This window comes from Vulpes lagopus, chromosome 14 (genome assembly GCF_018345385.1).
Source record: "Vulpes lagopus strain Blue_001 chromosome 14, ASM1834538v1, whole genome shotgun sequence".
Lineage (NCBI taxonomy): Eukaryota > Metazoa > Chordata > Mammalia > Carnivora > Canidae > Vulpes > Vulpes lagopus.
Window position 1 is genome coordinate 26,584,584 of NC_054837.1, and position 15,409 is coordinate 26,599,992.

General features: G+C 42.0%; 1 protein-coding gene across 1 annotated transcript in view; it reads right to left on the reverse strand.

The window, feature by feature from the left end:
• RPH3A (rabphilin 3A) overlaps positions 1–15,409 on the reverse strand; it is a 271,152-nt gene that overhangs the window by 240,950 nt on the left and 14,793 nt on the right. The gene's annotated exons all lie outside the window — the stretch shown is intronic.

Consider the following 15,409-nt stretch of genomic DNA (forward strand, 5'->3'; position numbering starts at 1 on the left):
GAATCCCACTCACAGGTGAAAAGTTTACCAGAACAAATGCGAAGTGCTAACAACTTCCTGAGAGGCAAACAATGACGGAACTGCCACCCTCATTCCCAGCCCCATCAGAGGGGTGCAAACACAGCAACAGCCTTTCCAAAGCCAGATATGTGGTGTGGAAAATAAAACGAGAAGCACATGCACTCGTTTAAGCCCTGACAAAGCACTAAAGGCTGTCATTAAAAGGCCCCCGGAGTATTTCCAAATGAATAGCCCACCCCCCAGGAAAAAATATTTTGACAGGCGGGGCTGAATTATTCAGTAGACATTGCTCCTTATTTAAAGCAGAGCGTGGGTTGGCAAGAGGTTGTTTTGTTTCCACTTTATTTCTTCACTGGAGTTTTTACAGTCCGGATTTCATTATAGTTCCAAGAATGCCACACTGCAGATCCGGGGAAATGTGGGAGCGACAGCTAGGATGCTGGCGGATGCACCTATATTTGACAAATGCTTCAGCCACTAGCCCATATGCACATCCATTTAAATTAAGGAGTAGGAGGGATAGTTACCCTACTGCAGGCTGCTAATTTCATTGAGAGGACTCTAATTATTTTTCCTTTTTCTTCTTCCTGGGCAGAACAATGCCAGTTATATAAGAGTATTTCTAGTTGCTGGAATTAAACATTAAGTAAGAAATGATGACAATGATTTCTCTCCAAGATGCTCTGGATGGGATGAGTAAGGATCTCGGCAAGGCTAAAACATTTCCAGAAGAGTGGCAGAAACAACTTTCCAGAGCAGAATTCTTACCTTTCCTGGAGTAGTAAAAAGATTGTTCAGCTGACTGTATCTGATTGTGGTCATGGTTACGTGACTGCATTCATTCGCCTAAACTCAAATGGGACCGTGAGGCAGCTCTATCATATTAAAATGAAATGATCTATGATAAATAAAACTGATTGACAATCTAAAAGGTAAGAAAAAAAGAATGCATAGGATCTTCCTAAATTGGTCCCGGGAAGGATCTCTGCTTCCTGAAAATTGAAAAGTTCAATTCTCTAGGTGTGCCTTGAGCCAGTATTTACTGAGCACTTGTTATGTTCAAGGCACTGGAAGAGTAGCAATGAATGAAATGACAAAATCCTTGTCCTCGAGTCACTGACATTCATCTGGGGAGAGGCAAACTGTAAACAAGAAAGTGTATCCATACATCATAAGACAATCTCAGACAAGTCTAAGTGTTATGAAGATAATAAAATAATGGAATGCCGAGGATGGATGAGGAGCTACTTCAGGTAGGTCAGGGTACGCGTCTCAAAAGAAGAACCATTTGAAGTGAAATCAGAAGAATGAGAAGGGCCAGCGAGAAGTAACAGCAAGTGTAAAGGCCCTGTGGTAGAAACAGAGATTGCTATCGTATGGCTGGAGCCAAATGAGCCAGGGTAGGTGATGATGAAGAAGGGCAGTGGAAGAAAAGGAGATGGGAGAGGTGGGCTGGGTCTGATCATTCATACCTTATAGGCTGTACAGAGAGCCTGAGTTGTATTCCAAATGCAATGGGAAACCATTGGTAAGTTTCAAACTAGCTTGCAAAAATGCAAGCAACATTTACTCCAGTGGATCAAGAGACATTCTGGAAAGTATGTTAGCCAGTCATTCTGTCACCACAGACACCAGGACCATGTGTCAGACTTGTCCCGGTGAGTGATTTTCCAGAAAGTACAGATGAATCTGCTTCCCATTACTGGGATACTTCTGAACAACAGGATGCAAATAGAAGGCTGGTTTGGGGGTCATGATCTGCAATTTATTCAAAATGTATCACCAGGCACCTATTCTAAGCACTGTGGATACAGCAGTGCAGAAAGCAACCTAGTCCATACTCACATAGAGCTCTGTCATCAATGTCAGAAGGTGGCAGGGGAGAGGAAGTCTCAGAGATGTGAGGGCACCAGTGAGGAATACCTAATGCAGATGTGAGGAAGTCTGGGGAAGCTTCTCAGAAGAAATAAATTGAAGGACACACAAGGTGAAAGGGGATTCTAGATAGAATATCATGTGCAAAGGCCCAGAGGTCCCAGGGGAAACTGAAGAGACATCATTACAACTTGACTGGAAACAGGGAATGTGAGGGTAGGGCATTAGCAGGGCCTTGTAAGTTCCATTGAAGGACTTGGAATTTATCCCAAGGGTTGTAGGGAGCCATGGAAAAGATATAAGCTGCAGGAGAAGGAGCAAACAATCGGATGTGCATATTGGAAAGATCAAGTTGCCTACAGGTGAAGAAGAGACTGGCAGTGGGTGGGGTGAAGAAGACAGGAGCTGGGAACTCCAGTGAGGAGGCGGTGTGGTCATTCAGGTGAGACTAGAGGAGCCCCACCTAGAGAAGAAGCACAGCGGATGAGAGAGGACAATGGATCCTGAGCCACGGATGAGGCAGATTCAACAGGACCCATTACTGATGGGTTGCTAGGATGGGGAGAGGAGTCAAGGATACACTGTGAATTTCTAAGTTACAGATTAACTGTATAATGGTCCACTGAATAAGAAACCATCTTTGAAGGGTTGGGGGAAATGATGCCCATGAAACACCCAGACCCACATTGTCCAGTACAGTAGCTACAAGCCACCTATGGCTAGTATGACCAAAGACGTGAATTTTTCATTTTATTTCTTTTTCTTTTTTTCTTAAGATTTTATTTATTTATTCATGAGAGACAGAGAGAGAGAAGCAGAGACACAGGCAGACGGAGAAGCAGGCTCCATGTAGGGAGCCCGATGTGGAACTCGATCCCGGGACTCCAGGATCACGTCCTGGGCAGAAGGCAGGCGCTCAACCGCTGAGCCACCCAGGGATCCCCTTTATTTCCTTTTAATTGCAAAAGTGAGATTCAATTTGGCTACTGGAAAAATTTTAAGTATGTTCAAGACTCAGTGATATGGATCTACTTTGCCGGTTGTAAATTTTATGAAATCTAAATCCAGATCAAATATTTCTGATGAAAATTTAGCATCCGAATTGAAATGCGCCATAAGTGTAAAATACATACTAGATTTCAAAGATTTAGTACAAAAAAAAAAAAAAAAAAGAACCATGCCTCTGTTTCAGGTCTCTCTTCAAAGCATACTAGATGTTCAATACAGAGGCTCAGGCCCTTGGGAATTATGAACTACTTGTTTTCCACCAGCCGATTTGCATTTGCCAAGTCTTAAGTCCTAGCATCTTAGATGCCCATTTCCCCAAATATCCTAATGAATTAAGATCTCATTTGAAAGCAGAAGTCCTTAATTAATGAAACAAATCATTAACCCCAAGAACAAAAGTGTTTCCCAAAGCACAATACATGAATTTGCTAACTTAATGCAATTAATATTTACTAACTACCACGGGCAAGACACTAGTTAAGACTGTGTAGTCATTAACTGTTGCCATGTAACCAACCACCCCAAACCTCAGCCAACAGCCATTTATTTCTCATGCATATGCAGGTCAGCTAATTAAGTTTAGACTCAGCTGGGGTGGCTCTGTTCCACGGGTGGGTCTCTCTGCCCCTTTGGACCAGTTAGGTACCCTGATGTCCCCCTTTCACTTTGTGCCAAAGTAAGACACATAACTGAACCCAAAGGCCAGGGGTGAGGAAATACAGGGTGTCCCAAAAGTTTTAGTGCAGCTTTAAGTTTTGTTTTGTTTTGTTTTGTTTTGTTTTTTGAGTGCACCTAGAAGTTTTTAAAGCTTTGAAAGGATATGTGCTACAAACTTATAAAAATACATCATTTGAAATTTTATTTGACTTTTCTTTTATGCTTACTTAATGCTGTAACTTTGAGTACAAAATTCATAATTTTTTGTTTAAATCCCTCTGATTGAAGACGACAAATGTGAACCCAAACAAGTCACTGCAAAGTCATGAGCAAGGGCTTGGCTCTAAGAAAAAAAGCAGAATTCAAGGCCATGAAGCAGCTACAAAGAACAGTGTGCAAGAAGCTCGCATTCTGATGGGAATGTCAGGTGGCGGAGGGTGGACACTGATTATGGTATGTGTGACAAAGAAACACAAATGAACATATATAAAAAATGTTATTTTGGACTCCATTCTGAAAATAAACATGTGCCAGACAGCATGCTGTCTCATACATATCATTTCGCTCACTTCCCACAGCAACAAAATGAAATAGACAGATGTTAAATCTGAAGATCAGAGAGGGTGAGAGGCTTTGCCAAGGTCACACAGTAAGTAACCAAATCCAGATTCAGTCCCAGATCCAATTACAAAGCTTATGCTCTAAACCTCTTGACTAGATACTGAGTTCCCAAAATTAAATGTAACAGAAATTCAGAGGAGAGAGAAGGAATTGAAAGTTTTCATGAAAGAGAAACCCTTTTTCTCTGGGTCCCAGAGGTTTGAATTTGTGAAAAAGAAAGCCACAGGTCCATCACTTAGGCCAAGTCATCAAACTGGAGCTTAATACCTAACTTAATTGCATTTTCAACCTCCCCCAGAAATGTAGTCCTAACTCTACTTTCTGGTCGGCACCAATAAGGTAACCTGTCCTCTCTGTCCTTGAAAGAGAAATGAAGTCATCCACCTACTTTTGTCTCCAAATGAAGATGAACTCTCCTGAAATACTCCTTTTTTCTGTTCACAACTTCCTTGTCTCACCTTTAAAAAATGCTTCCCTCTCAGGGACGCCTGGGTGGCTCAGTGGTTAAGCATCTGCCTTTAGCTCAGGGAGTGATCCCAGAGTCCCAGGATCAAGTCCCACATAGGGCTCTTTGCATGGAGCCTGCTTCTCCTCCCTCATCCTATGTCTCTTCCTCTCTCTCTCCCTCTCTCTCTGTGTTTCTCATGAATAAATAAATAAAATCTTAAAAAAAAAACCACCTTCCCTTTCTGCAGCCCTTTGGAGTTTCCCCGTACTTGCCCATTGAATAATTAAATGATTACTAATCATTTAATAGTGATTTAATAAGAGCAATTAGACAAGTTTGATGCTGATAGGTAAAAATAAATAAATAAGAAATAAAGTAAGAAAGGGAAGGATAGGCAGAGAGGCACAGAAAATGGAGGGAACAGAGTGAATCAGCATGTAGAGGCAAAGTTTAAAGTCCCAGGGCACACACAGGGAGGACCAAACAACTCGCTTTGGCTTCCCGAGAAAGCTGAGATCAGATTCTGGGCTGAGGACTCTGTATTCAATGCGACAGAGGCAATAGGGAGGCATTGAAGATTTTATAGCAAGAAAGCAAGCTCAAAGCAAACTGTCTTTCTAGTTAGCCATAAAATGAACAGCGCACTGGGCAAAGAACAGTGCATTTCAGAGCCCAGGCCAGAATCACAGCTAGGCATTTGGGGGGGTAGGTGAAATCAGAAAGAGAAGCCAAGAGCAATACTGTTCTCTGGTGTTTCTGAGTTTCACCAAGAGCCACTTCAAGGGGTCCTTTGTTGATCAAGCACTGTGAGGACAAGAAAAGCATTCCCTCAGAGGGTGCCATGCTTGAGACCCTCTAATGCAGGTGAATGCAACTGAGTGCTTCTCTCTCAGCTCTGCCATTTGGTTTGTCTTCAAATTACCATAAAACTGCATTAGCCAGTTCCCTGAGCCAACGGGAAGAGAAGGAAATCACTGGTTGCTTTTTACTATGCCCTGTTAGAGTACAAAGGGGAAAAGGGGGGTAATTATGTACATCAGGACATGGCTCAATCCCTGAATTAAAAAAAAAAAATCTGAGCAATTCTTCTGACTTCTATTAATTCTGTGGCACTATTATCTAAAATTAGGACAACAAGCAAAGGCAAGCAGGATATACTGAATAGATTTTTTACATAAATAGTATGGGTGTCTACATAGGCAATCCAAGGGTGGTAGATTGTTTGAGCTGAAAGGAACCTCAGAAATGATGCGATCAAACCCCCTCGTTTTATAAGGAAAGTAGTTACAAAGCCAAGCAACTTCTCCAAGTAGCACAGCAAGCCAGGATCCTGGTATGTGGGGAAATGGCTTCTATAAGGGCAGATGTGTTTAGAAAAGTCTGATGCCTCTGAGTGTTGAATGTCTGCCACTCACTAAGCTAAGCATGTTTTATGTATTATCTTACCTAATCTGTGTAACAGTCCAATCAGGTGGGTACTTTTTATTCTCATTATACAGATGAGAAAACCAAGATTCAAAGTGGTAAAGCTGACTGTGCAAGGACCTATTGCCAGTACATGCTGAAGCTAGGATTTGAGTGCATGCATATTAGAATATTAACTCTGAAGAAGACCAGCATATGCTACCCCCAAATATCCCACTCTGTCATCAAGATTATGTAGAGCTGAAAGCAACTGAGAAAACAAGACAAAGGAAGAGCCCTCCCCCTTTCTGCCTCAAAGCAGGCAAAGGTGACATAAGTTTCAACTTGTTAAAAGTGTCCCCCTCCCATACCAGGAAAAGGAGATCACCAGAGATGACTTGAGTCTGCCTAACAAACCATACCAATCAACCTTTATCAATTAGACATTACCTGATCACCTTCCCACAATTTACCACCCCAGTCATTTCTCTTTGTCTAGTCACCTCTCCCCAGTTTATCACCCTTTGTTAAAATAAGTCACCAATCTAATCTCTTCTTTGGGTTTTCACTTCCTTTCTATGAAACCCTGGGCACATAAAAATACTAATATGAATAAAATTTGTATGCCTTTTCTCCTGTGCATTTGTCTTTTGTCAGTTTAATTCACAGGGCTCAAGGATAGAATCTAAGAGCATGGATGAAAAGATTTCCCCCCCCCCCCATAACTCCAAGACCACAAGCTCCCAATAGGAGGCAGAAGAGTAGCCAATCGAGGAGAAGGAGCCAGTGCTATACAAATACTCAAAGAAGGAAGATACATAAATAAGTGATAGCACCTAGCTCATCCAGAAGATTAGTTCACTTGCCCCCATTTTAATAACAAGGTTTTAGGGAAAATCAGGTGATATGCTGCATATAAATTAGCTTTGAAAAATGAAGAATTATACAATGGATAAATAAGTAGACCCTTATTTTTATTTCATCCAAAAATTACCCAACAACCTCAAAAGCCTGAGAGATCATGAGGAATCAGAAAGAGAATAAGAAAGCTCTTTGAGCACTCCAAAATGTTATAAATGTTACCCGTTAAAGGAGAAACTGCAAATTCACTCAGAGCCTACTGACTCTTGGTTTACACACAATTCACACTAAAAGTTACAGGGAGAAATCACAGTATAGTGAAAAGAGAAGCATGTGGAGCCCCCTAGGCTCACAGTTGAACCTGATCTCCACCACTTATAAGCTGTATCACCTTCAGCAGGTCATCACACTTCTCTGAGTGTGCTGGCTTTAAAATATGTCCACTGATTCACCAATAATCCCCTTTACAAGAGGTGAAGCTATTTCCTCCCCACCCCACCCCTGCCCAACAAATGGAATAAAGCAGAATTGACATCGTACAGCTTCAGAGACCAGGTCATAAAAGGCCTTATGGCTTCTGTCTTGTCTCTCCTGGACCACTCAGGGGGAGGCCACTCGTGTGAGGTCACACAGGCAGCTCTATGGAAAGGTTCATGAAGAAAAGAACTGAGGCCTCCAGCCAACAAGCATGTGAGTGTACCATCGTGAAAGTGAAATCTCCAGCCACGGTCAAGCCTTCAGATGACTGCAGCCCCTGCCCCATTCTGACTTCAAACTCATGATAAATCTTCAGCCAGAACCACCCAGCTAAGCTGCTCCTGAAAGAATGACCCTCAGAAACTATGAACAATCATTAACATTTGCTGGTTCAGGCTGCTACATTTTGGTTAATCTGCTATGCTGCAATAGATAACTAATACACCAAGCCACAGTTTCTCCATCTGTAAAATGGGAATAATAACAGAGAATAGGGAAAATAAATAAGAATCTGTTAGGTGTCCTGGAGATGCCTGGCATCTGATAGTCAAATATATGTTAGTTTCCTTTCCCTCTTTCCCCTTAATTACAGGTGAGAGCATACCTACAGAATGTGTGGACAGCTGACTTTTACAATATGGGAAAAAAGTTAAATTGTTTCTGTGTCCTTTTTTAGAAAGTAAAACAGAGCAGCCCGGGTGGTTCAGCAGTTTAGTGCCACCTACGGCCTAGGGTGTGATCCTGGAGACCCAGGATTGAGTCCCACGTTTGGCTCCCTGCATGGAGCCTGCTTCTGTCTCTGCCTATGTCTCTGCCTCTCTCTCTCCCTCTCTCTCTCTCATGAATAAATAAATAAAATCTTTTAAAAAAAAGGAAAACAATTTTTAAACGGGGTGATTCTTGGAATGACTCCCATTAAAATCACCCTTAGTAAAATAGAAGTTTTATCAACACACTAACAAAGACAATCCTTAACACACAATCCTTAACTTGGAACAGATCTAGGTTCCAGGTTATCAGCTGTGCCATGTTACCTGCTGTGGACCCTTGGGAAAATTAAAATTACTTAACCTCTCTGAATTTCATGTTCTGCATATAAATATAGATTACCTCCAGGGGATATGTTTCATTCACCTGGAAAATATACTTATTTAGAATTCCTCCTATCTTGACCCTATTCCCAGATAAAAAAAAGTCAGCTGTTGCAAGAAGACCAGAGCTGATTGCCTGGCAAATGTGGCTCCTGTCTTCCACAAACCAACACACACACACACACTACTAGGCAGCATGCTGGAGGGAGTGGTGGGAGGGCTATGTAATATCCCCTTTTCCCTTAAAAAAATCCTTTTGCTACTCATTTTAATCAAACTTCACTTTTATAAATATCTTGGGATTGGAGTAGGGGAACCCCGTCATGTACCTGTTGACTCCTCTAAGCCCTGCCCCTAGTAAGGCTGGCCCCATTTCTGTGGTAATGAGAATGCATCTCTCCTCCTGCCCCCTCCACCTAATGGAATAAAAGACCCAGTTGGATGCTGGGGAGTGTTTGGAGGTGGGTGGGTCATGAAGCCAGGCAGGTAAAAGGTAATTTAAAAACTGGTGGAGGAGTGCCTGGGTGGCTCAGTTCGTTGGATGTCTGCCTTCTGCTCAGGTCATGATCTCAGGGTCCTGGGATCAAGCTGCATGTTGGCTCCCTGGTGAGCAGGGAGCCTGCTTCTTTCTCTCTCTTTGACCTTCCCCCCATTTATGTTTCTCTCTCGCTTACTTTCTCTTAAGTAAATAAAGAAAATATTTTTTAAAAAATAATAAAACACTGGTGGAGAAAGAAGAGTTCCTTTAATATGCAAATTGAGACTGGCCAACTAGAAACTCTGTTTTGAGCCAGATGGGCTGGGGTCTTTGTTAACAAGGCACTATAGAAGAAATGGAGGTGGTTGCAGAGAAAGTGTGGGCTCAGGAAGGTTAAAGAACCTGGTTTGGGACAAGGAAGCTCAAGAATACAGAGGGAGCCCCCCAAGTCCCCTCCCCATGGCCAGGGTACAATTTTAAAAATTATTATTACCTACTTGAAGCATATTTTGAAAGGCATAAACAATAAACGCCCCCAGATTAAGAAATAAACATTCCCCAAATATCTAAAGACTCTCATGTGCCCCTCCACAACCATACCACCACTGTCTCCACAGAAGGACTGCAATGTACAAACACTCTGAATTTGTTGTTTGCAGTCCCAGGCATGTCTTTGTACTTCTACTTCCTACTTGTGTAATATGTATCCCTAATTTGATATAATTGCTTTGCATATTTTTTAAAGATTTATTTGAGAAAGAGAGCATGTGTGCACAAGCAGGGAGAAAGGCAGAGGGAGAGGGAAAAAGAATTTCCAGCAGACTCCCCACTGAGCACAGAGCTTGATGTGGAGCTCAATCCCACGACCTTGACCCCAAGATCATGACCTGAGCCAAAATCAAGAGTCAGGTGCTTAACTCATTGAGCCACCCAGGCACCCTGCTTTGCATATTTTTTAACTTTATGTAAATAATGTACTGTGTGCATTTTTTTGCAACTTGCTTTTATTGCTCTTGACGTTGTTTTTTGGAGGACTCACCCCTGTTGATTCACAGAGCTCTAGCTCATTCATTTTTAGTGGTATGAATCTAATGTATATACCCACTTTCCTGTTGATAAGGAGCTAATTTACATCCCCAACCCCAAATATACTGTGAAAAAGATTATAAAGGGAAATGGAATGAAATACTGAAGGCGCCTGTTTTTAGAGTTCTGCTGTATGAAATGAGCCAAATATTTTTCATACCTACTTCAAAGGGTTGCCATAAGGATTAAGGAACACAATGATAATAATGTTAACATTTATCAAGTGCTTATGGCTTGCCCAGCTTCAGGCTTAGAACTTTGCATTTATTGTGCATTTAATCTGCAAGCAACCCTGTTGACAGGGCAGCTAATCTTGTCCCATTTTATAGATGAGGAAACCAAGGCTCAGAAGACACACTGCTTGAAGGAGGCAAGAATGTGACTCAGAGTCCCTGAGAACACTTAGCTAGCTACACCCTAAACTAGAAAAGGACTTAGAGTAGAGCCTGGCACAGAGGGAGCACTAAATAAATGGTAGTTGTTGCTATCAGTAATAATGAACCATTTTGAAGCCAGGCAGGATTATCAGAGCTGGCATTAATTCTTCAGCTCACCTGGGGAGAGCGACTTGCAGTATACTCTGTATTTAAATTAAGAGGAAAAAAACAGATGATTGAGTGAATCAACCTTTCCCAAAATCTGATTCTAATTATACCCTCAGGGAGTGCCCTAAATCCTCAAACACTGGAAATTTTGCACCACTGTGATTCAGAATATGTGTTATGCAATCTTGCCCAGACTGAGGGTTCAGGGTTCAGAAAGAGTGCACTTATTGGAGTATATATGCCATACCAGTGTTGGGAAGAAAGAATTTTCTATGCACTTCAAGGTCCTTCCAGCTGGACTAAGAGTCAAATTGACATGAGGTAGATTAACAGGAGAAAATCAAATTTAATAGCATACATTCAAGGAATCCACACAGACATGGAAATTCCAAAGATAGTGAGGCAACATGATGCTTCATGAGCTAAGGAGAGGAGTAGGAATCTGAAGATACAAAGGGGAAATGGACCATTAGAAGGAAGGTGAAAGGAGATAAAGCTTGGCCTATTATGCAGATAAGTGTCTTAGATAAGAGGAATCTCTGTTAATAGCTCTCTTCCTGGTGCAAGCAGGCAGTTGAGAGAAAGGTAAAGAGATTTTTCTGAATCTTGTGGGTTTTGATTGCTTTTAACTCAAAATAATGTTCATGTAAAGGGGCTCATCTTGGGGCAGCCTGCCATTAGTCCCTACACCAGGCACCACATATGGTGCTGAATCTTCCATGCACATTAACTCACTCAGTCCTTACAGCAATCCAGGAGGCAGGTACTGTTGTCATCCCATGGTGCACACCAGAGGCTGATGCTCAGTGGGTTCAAGCCATTTACCTAAAGTCACCGGGATAGTTGGTGGCTGTGACATAATAAGACATAGATATTTGGTCTTGGGCCCCAGTTCCTGACACTGAACTCTTAAAACCCTTCTAATTTCCTGAGTGATGGGATGCTAGGAGTATCTTTTGTTATATTTGGGCTTTGTCTCCTGTTCCTGACACAGGAGCTTCTAAGAACCTTGAAATCTTTACAATGATGAATGTCTTTTTATACGTAAATGAGATGACTGGGAGCTGGTCACCATAAAGACCTTGGCATGATTAGAGGGTTGGAACTTTCAGCCCTGACTCCCTTCCCAACCTCTAGGGAGATGAGGGTGCTAGGACTGAGTTAACTGCAATGGCCAATGATTTCATCAATTGTGTCTATGTAATGGACTCTCCATAAAAACCTTCAACAGCAGGGTTTAGAGAGCTTCTAGGTTGGTGAACACATCCATTTGCCAGGAGGGTGGAACACCCCAACTCCACAGAGACAAAAGCTCCTGCACTTAGATATCTCACCATATGTGCCTCTTCAACTGGCTGTTCATCCATAGCTTTTATAATATCCTTTATAGTAAACCAGTAAACATAAGTAAAGCATCTCCTGCATTCTGTGAGCCATTATAGCAAATTATCAAGCCCAGAGGAGGCTGCTGTGGGAACTACAGTCAGTTGGTCAGAAGCACAGGTCACAACCTGGAATTTGCAATTAGCATCTGAATCAAAGGCAAAGCAGTCTGTGGGACTGAGCCCTTAACCTATGGGGTCTGTTAACTAGTGTCAGAATTGAATTGTAGGAGCCCAGATGGTATCCAGGGAGTTGGAGAACTGCTTGATGTAAGAATGTAATGTAAGATATAATCCACACATCTGGTGTCAGAAGTGTGAATAAAGAGAACAAGTTTTCCCTTTTAATGGCAGACAAGGTGTGCCTGACTGTTGGCCACTCTGCAGGGGGCAGGAACAGGGCAGGTAAATCCCAAATCTCCCCAACCCCTAGGAAGGTTTGGAAATGTTGCATTTAAATTTTCAAAACAGGGATCCCTGGGTGGCGCAGCGGTTTGCCGCCTGCCTTTGGCCCAGGGCGCGATCCTGGAGACCCGGGATCGAATCCCACGTCGGGCTCCCGGTGCATGGAGCCTGCTTCTCCCTCTGCCTGTGTCTCTGCCTCTCTCTATCTCTCTGTGACTATCATAAATAAATAAAAATTTAAAAAAAATAAATAAATAAAAAAATAAATTTTCAAAACATACCAGAAGGAGGCAGGGAAGGATGACGGGACATTACTAATAGTTTTCTTTATACCTGATTGTATTTATTATGCATTTCCAACAAGAATAAATTTACTTTTGCAATTAAAACCTTTAAGTTCTAAAAAATACCCAAAAAACCAGGTGAGCAGTTGCCATGATATCCCAAGCTCTAAATAGTCCATTCATTTGTAAATCAAATTCCTACAAACCAAATTTTGATCAGCAAGCTGTACACAGGGAAGGGTCACATTTAAACCCTGTACAGCTTGACAATACATGCCCTCACCTCAAATATAAAAATATTAAAACATACTATGTAAAATATAATATATAAAGAACCATAAGGCAGCCTGGGTGGCTCAGCCGTTTAGTGCTGCCTTCAGCCCAGGGCGTGATCCTGGAGACCTGGGATGGAGGTCCCTCCATGGAGCCTGCTTCTCCCTCTGCCTGTGTCTCTGCCTGTCTCTCTCTCTCTCTCTCTCTCTCTCTCATGAATAAATAAATAAAATCTTTTTTAAAAAAAAAGAAAAAGAAAAAACCATAAGTTGAGTTGCCATTGACTGGCTGACATAATCACTGTCATAATCACTGACTGTTATAATGTGCACAGTGCTTCATGAAATGAAACATGAATCAATCTCAATTACATAAAGTCAAACTCACAGAAAAAGAGAGTAGATAGGTGATTTCCAGGGGGAAATGAAAAGATATTAGTCAAAGGATATAAAGTTTCAGTTAGAAAAATGAGTAAATTTTGAAGACGTAATGTACAGGAGGGTGATTATAGCTAATAATACTGTACTGTATACTTGAAATCTGCTAAGACAGTAAATCTAAACTGTTCTCACCACATGCTCACACACACACACACACACACACACACAAATGGTAACTATATGAGGTCACAGATGTGTTAATTAACTTGGTTTTGATAATCATGTCACAATGTATACACATATTAAATCATTACATTGTACACCTTTTGAAAAATTCATGAACAACCTAAATATATATAATTTTAACTTGTCAATCATACCTCCATAAAGCTAAAACAAATAAAACTTAAAAATATTTTAATTGGGGCAGCCCTGGTGGCACAGCAGTTTAGCACCGCCTGCAGCCCAGGGAGTGATCCTGGAGACCTGGGATCGAATCCCGCATCGGGCTCCCTGCATGGGGCCTGCTTCTCCCTCCGCCTGTGTCTCTGCCTCTCTCTCTCTCTATGTCTATCATAAATAAATAAATACATAAATAAATAAATAAATAAATCTTTTTTAAAAATATTTTAATTGCATGGTTTTCTTTTCATATTTCAGAAGCCATAATTCTCTTTTAGGTACAGATATTCCCATTGACCCTTGTAAGGTTATAAGCACCCAGCACTAGACCTCATGGCACCTGCTGGATAAGTAGCTCTCATCTGGGCCACAGGAAGAGAAAGTCCACTTTGTCTTGCTACCAGGACCCTATGACTCCCTTCTGTATTCCTCCATGACAGCCCTGCTAATGTGTCAAAGCCAATGCAGCAGGCAATGTGAAAGAGCTGACAGCGGAACGACAAGAAGACAAATGATGAATGGCTGCCCCCCTGGAACAAAGAGGTTAATTACTGGCATCTAAAATATCTGAGGGGAAGACGTTACACACCCACATTACCAATTAACCTCACCCCTAAGAAGTCACTATCAGTGCAATTAATAGAAAATGCCTGTCATCCTAATTACAAAGTCTACACAAGAGGCTAGCGTTAGGTACGGAGATTTCTTTCATAACCTCCTTCTGGTTAGTTTTGAATTTTTTTGGCACCTTTTCAGTTAGTTACACTCGGCTCCTTTCCAAGGGTTTGGTTTCCCTTGAAATAGTTACTGGTGCCTGCTGTTCTGTACGTAATATTTATTGAGCATTAACTACATGCAAAGCACCATGCCAAGCACTTCCTATGCATTGTCCCCCTCCTCCTGCCCACTTCACTTATTCATGGCCCCTCCCTGGTGCAACTTTTCACTTTTCACCTTTCAAACTTGGTCTAAGAAATTCCATTTTGCCAAGTACTCCCACAAAGGGGCCATCTCTCTTGACTCCTACCAGCTTACCTCACAAGAGAGCAATGCATAAATCAGACTGCCAATTTATTGACTACTGGTGAGAACCAGAAGAGCTCAGGGGAATAAATTTATCATCTCTACCAAGCACATTTCTGCTTGTTACAAATTACGCAAGAAGTCATACTGTACATTACTGCTATCCCTTCCACCATCCCTGAATTGGTAACTTATATAAGTACCTGTGATTCTTTGCCAGGACTTTGTCTGGTTGCCAGATCAGGTTAATCCAGTATACAGAGCAGGTCAGAAGTGTCAGTGAGACAACGCCCCCAGGAGAAGCCTCAACCAATGGCTAGTGTGAGTGAGGGATAAGTGCTTCCTCAACCACACAACTTTGTATACCATGAGCAACTTGGAAGCATGTGTTTCACAGCCTCCCAGGGTCCCAAGCAAAACTGAGCCTAGCTGGCCCTCAGCAAAACATTACAGCTTACTGCTCTTCTCTCTCTCACTTATCCCTCGATGAGTGCTTCATGGAATCACTGGCCAGATGAAGTCCTTGCACTTAGACCCTTGTCTCTGGTCCTCTTCTGGGGGGACCCAGCTGAAGACAGACATCATAGGTTGTCCTGAAATCAAAGAGTCAGTTGGGTGATCATAATATTGAGCCCCTCGATTCTAGGAATTTATCTGATGCACGGGCAGGTTCTCTTGCTTGTAGGTC